This window comes from Urtica dioica, chromosome 12 (genome assembly GCF_054948205.1).
Source record: "Urtica dioica subsp. dioica isolate 48M chromosome 12, U.dioica_male_clone48M_v1_H2, whole genome shotgun sequence".
Taxonomy (NCBI): domain Eukaryota; kingdom Viridiplantae; phylum Streptophyta; class Magnoliopsida; order Rosales; family Urticaceae; genus Urtica; species Urtica dioica.
The window spans coordinates 9,225,826-9,231,109 of NC_142767.1; positions in this window are offsets into that span (position 1 = coordinate 9,225,826).

The window sequence follows — 5,284 nt, forward strand, 5'->3', positions numbered from 1 at the left end:
AACACAAACGGGAACAAGGACACTAAGACGCCTACGTGGTGCACCTAAGACGCCTACATGGCGCACTCAAGACGCCTACATGGCTCAACCAAGTCGTCCCTCGGGACGCACCTAAGACGCCTACATGGCGCAATTAAGACGCCTACATGGCGTAACTAAGACGCCTACATGGCGCACAGGAAGCCTCGCTCGATGAGAGCTGACCCTGAAGAATGCCCACTTCTTCTGTACGCGACTCCAACTGGCGTCGAAGGTCCTGCACCTCCCTTCGGAAAACTTCCGTCGATCGAGTCGCCACTTCAAGAGCTTGACGTTCTGTTGTTAACTCCTCAGCCATTTTCACCACTGCTGACTGAGCACGGTCACACTTGCCTTGGGTGACTCCCAGTTCCACGCGAGCCTCTTGGAGCTGCTCGCGGAGACTCGCAAACTCTGCCTTTGAGTGAGAACCTCGCTCGGCACGGGCTAGCTGAGATTTCGCTTGAGCGAGCTCCTCTTGCGCAAGGCCCATGCGTCGAGTGAGATCGTGAAGAATCTTCTCGCCCCAAGTCGTGCGTGCAAGCACCTGAGAGGGCGAAAAGACAATTCAGCAAAAGACAAGATCCTAGCAAAGCAAAGCAAAAGGATAAAATAAAGGGAACTTACTCTCTATGCGTCGGCGACGCCATGGCGGAAGAACTCCACATCGCTGCTTGCCACGATGCCCTTCCACATCTTCATCGAAGATAGTGCAAGCCCCTGGGAACATTCCCCTCTTACCTCCATAGCCTCCAGCTCGATCATCGAGTTCGCGCGCTTCGAATCCGAAGATGTGTCCAGAAGAGCTGAGGAATAGGGTCCCTTCAAGGAAGCGCGGGGACCACTCTCCGCCGAATGACCGGCGTCGGACTTATCCCGGACGTTCCGCGCCCTCGCCCTCGCCCTAGCCGAGGAAGCTACAAAAACAACAAAGTCAAAACTCTAGACTAAAACAAAAAAGAGAGCAAACGCCAAAAGTACCTGGAAGACCGCTGCTCGAGGGAGATAACACGACACTAGGGGCACTCTCCGCCCACTGACTGTCGTCACAGCCGAGGGGAAAAGACGGGAACCACCCGGTAGACGCCATCAGCTCAAGTGAGCGGAATCGCTCGCCGGCTTTCCAAGCCTCCGAAATTCCGCGGATCTCCTTCACAAAGTCGAGATCGTCAGCTCCCGCGTCGGCAAAGAAGTCGGTCGAGGGACCGAACCGGAGTGGCGCATCTCTAAAGGCCTCGGCTGAGACCCACACCCACGCTCTCCGGTTGTGCTTCTCCGAGTATGTGATCAGCTTAGTGTTCCGGCGATCGCAGGCCATGGAGAAACTGGGTTGCCCGGGCGCAGGGAAGACCGTGACAAGGTTGCAAAAATTGCTCACGATCATCGCTCGCTTAGTCTGGCAATACCACTCCATGTGACATATCGCCACCATGCGGTAAAACACTGGGCTCATCTGACAAGCGTGCACCCGCAATTGTGCGAAGAGCTGCTGGACGATGGGATGAAACAGCAACCGCAACCCACAGTTGAGTGTCGCGACCGAAACTGCGGCGAATCCACGACGTGGACGAAAAGGACGATCGTCCGGCAAGGGACGGAGAAGCGCCACAGACGACAGAATGGCGTATGCCTCCCTGAGGTTGATGAATGTTCGGTAGATGAGCGAGCTCGAAGCATCGATCCCCGAACAATCGAAGCCCTTGGGAGCAGCAAAGCCTTCCTCGGGATACCATTCCGTCTTGGAAAGTGACCTCGCCGACACTATCATTTCCGAGTCAGGGGTCTTGGACCTAGCACCTTTTTGCTCCAATGGAGTGCCTCCGTCCTCTGAAACGGTCGCGAAAGTCTCCAGTGGTCCTTCTGGACGCTCCGGTGCAAGGCCTTCGGCCCCCGGGCATGTCTCTGAGTCGCCTCCTGGATCTTCCGACTCTGGCCCAAAGTCGTCCACGCAATCGATCTCGTCGAGGACTGACTCTAGCAGGGTCGTCGTGGCCGCGCTAACAACCTCTCCCAGCACGCAGCGGACGTCCAAGTCGGACTTTGCCGTGTCAGGTTGGGGTACGTCGCGTGCCCCCTCGCCAACCAAGTTGATCACGAGGCGTGGCACGGCTTCCCCGGACTCAGGTTGACCGGCGCTCCCATCCATACCGCGCCCAGTTGGCGCGCACTCCTCCCGAGGCTGAGGAACGGGCGCAGTCGCACGCAGCTCGCCTTCTTCAAGCCACTGCTCCACTCCACTTGGATTCTCCTCCACGTGCAAAGGAACCTCCCCTAATCCCGCGAAAAAGTCATCCTCTACATGCTCAGAGTCCTGAAACAAGAGAGAGAAATCAATCTCGGGATCCTCAGTTGAGAAGGGGGAAGGAATATCCATAATGCAAAAGTGTAGATAAGAAGAAAAGTGTAGAGAAAGAGAGAAAAAAAATAAAGTGGGAGAATAAGAGAAGGGAGGCCACGATTTATAGACTCTTGGGGGGTAGGATTCCAAATCCTACTCCCACAAGAGAGAAAAGGAGGAAAAAACCTCCAAAAACTCGGATTTCCCCGTGCAAACGCGTCAGCCCCGCGCACGGGGCGCGCGCTGTCGTGCCTAAAATAAAAAACAAAAGAAAAAAAAGGGCGAGAAAAAAAATACGAGTGACGGTGAGGACCTCGAAATAAAGTTTCCTCAAACACCCGACGGAAAAAGACTTAAAGTTCATCGCCAGGAGCCTCCCGATCGACGAACTTGGGGGGCTAATGTTGTCGGTCATTTTTGGAAAACCCAGAACGTCGAGAAGACACGCCGCTCAAAGGGCCGATGGTCAGGCCGGAGGTCCTCAAGAGTTGCAAGCCTTCCCTCACAAGTCGCCGGAAAGCCCTCGCGCCGAGACTCTCAATCCTTCGAGTCGAGTTTCGCTCCTTGAGTCGAGTCATTCTCCTTGATTCGAGCTTCGCTCCTCGATTCGAGTCGTTCTCCTCGAGTCGAGCCTCGTTCCTCGAACGGAACCTCAGGATATTCTCTTCGAGTCGAGCCTCGGGTCGTTCTCCTCGAGTCGAGCATCGCTTCTCGAGTCGAGCCTCGAGTCACGCTGCTGGAGTCAAATCTCACTTGTCGAATAGATACTTTCGTATTTTGCGCAACAAGCGCAATTTCCGAAGCCCAAAGTGGCCCAACGGGCCCGATAGAACAATGGCCGCGAAGGCCCACGAAAGTCCAGCCAAGCGCGCGCCGCGCCTGGCTGAGGTGGCGCTGCGTGTAGCGTGGCGCATCCCGCGTGCCGCAGGATTGCGTGCCGCGCACACGCGTGCCATGCGCCGCAGGTCACGCGCCAAGCGCCGCGGGTCACGCGCCGCGCGTTGTGCGCCGCGCACACACTGCGCGCCTCCTCTTGACGGTGCGCGCGCCCCTAGTCCCACATGGACGAGAAATGAGCCTCCTAAGGCCCTCAAACAACTATAAATACCCCCTCTCATTGAGGGGGAAGTAACCTAATTCATTCCAATCGATACGCTCGAATTCTCGCTATCTTTTGCTTCTTTTGATGCCATATCTGGCCTGAAGCGCTCTCTATAAGTCTCTCTCTCGTTCTCGGAGGTTCTGAAGCGCTCTCGGGGACTTCCGGACGTCGCTCCCTCTGATCGAACGCCGGGATTAGTGCCAAGGCACGCACCTAGGGTTTTCCACCGAGAATCCCCTACGCGTGTAACACTCTAGACGCGTCTGCGATTTCCAAAGTCCTGAGACGCTGCCGAGGACTCCTCCGCGCTCTGTCTCCTTCGTTGAGAACGCCCTCTCCCAGGCTCTGCGCCTCATTCCGCGTTACATACGCCTTGAACTACATTCTGACCCGATCCCACACACAGGTACGTACGCAGCCTATACACAAAACTAATATGAGCATAGAAGTTTACTAACTTTTTTAGACGCTTGAACGTTGAGAAGCTTTTGGAAAAAGGTTGCATCGTTCGTCTTCCCTCACAGCACGTCTCTCTTCCTTTCCTCGTTAACTCGAGCAACCACGAAAGTTTCTATCACTAAATCACTTCGAGAAAAAAGGAATCAGTGAGTGGGCACTTTTAAACACTACGACTTAAGAACAAGTCTTGAAGTCGCAGAGCTAAACACTAGGTCAAATGAGGACCTAGGTGCCAAAACAATAAAACCGAAAATTAACTAGAGAGAGAGAAAGAGAGGATCGGCCAAGTCTAGAGAGAGAAGCTCTCAATCTCTAAAACTTTGGATGAATGAAATGTGAAGAATGAGGCTCCTATTTATAGGAGAGGTCTCACCTTCAATAAGGTAGTTTCCTCTTCTATAGAATATCACATATTCATGAGCCAATTTCCTCTTTTCCTTCATGAGATACTCGGCCAAGGCAGCCTTCTAGAAGGCTTGGATTTGTTTCCTTTTTTGTTCCTTGCCTTGCCTTGACTCTACTTGGCCGAAATTCCTATTACCTTGTATAGGAAATTTGTTTCCTCTTTTTCTTTTGGCAAGTATCTTGATACATTCATGCACAAAATATTCTCTATTTCTTTGGGTATGTTGGGCGCCTAAACCATCTAGGAAAGGCTTCTAGAAGCTTTTCCATTTGTTCATGACAACATGGAAAATTCCCATTAAGAATTTTCAATAGAATTCTTATGAAATGAAATTAATCCACAAGACCCAATAAATCTAATTTTTGCCGAGTGTTACTTGTCATCAAATGACCATGTCAAAAAATTTATTGACATTCATTTCATCCTATGTCTCAAAAGACAAAAATACCCTTTTGACAATTTTCGTTCTTGTTTTGACTTAGCTTCCAGTTTAACTATTCCTACTCGATGTGATTCGTGATAGTGACCTCATGGATCCAAATGAACAAAGCTTGAGCTAAACACTTGAAATCAAAAGTTCACAAAACCTTTTCCAAGTTTAGCTTAATGTCAACTGACTCCACTAAAGAGTTGACACTGAAAATCTCTCGGTTCAAATGAATTTATTTTCTACTCAAGAATTCAACCTAATTGTAATTAGTGGATCCACAGAATATTATCAGTTTACCCTTCATGAATATCATCAGTTAGTCGGGATTTACAAAATTACCATTTTACCCTTCTAGCTGTTATTTCCTCAATTCTTTTGCCGCTTGTGAATAAGTTAGAAACAATGTATTGACGAGGAGCTAACAAGTCACATTGTTTCATCCAAAAGAGTCAGGACTCAATTTGAACATTGGTCAGTTCATTTATTCACACTCCAAGGAACAAAGCATGAGGTGATATACATTGCATTTCA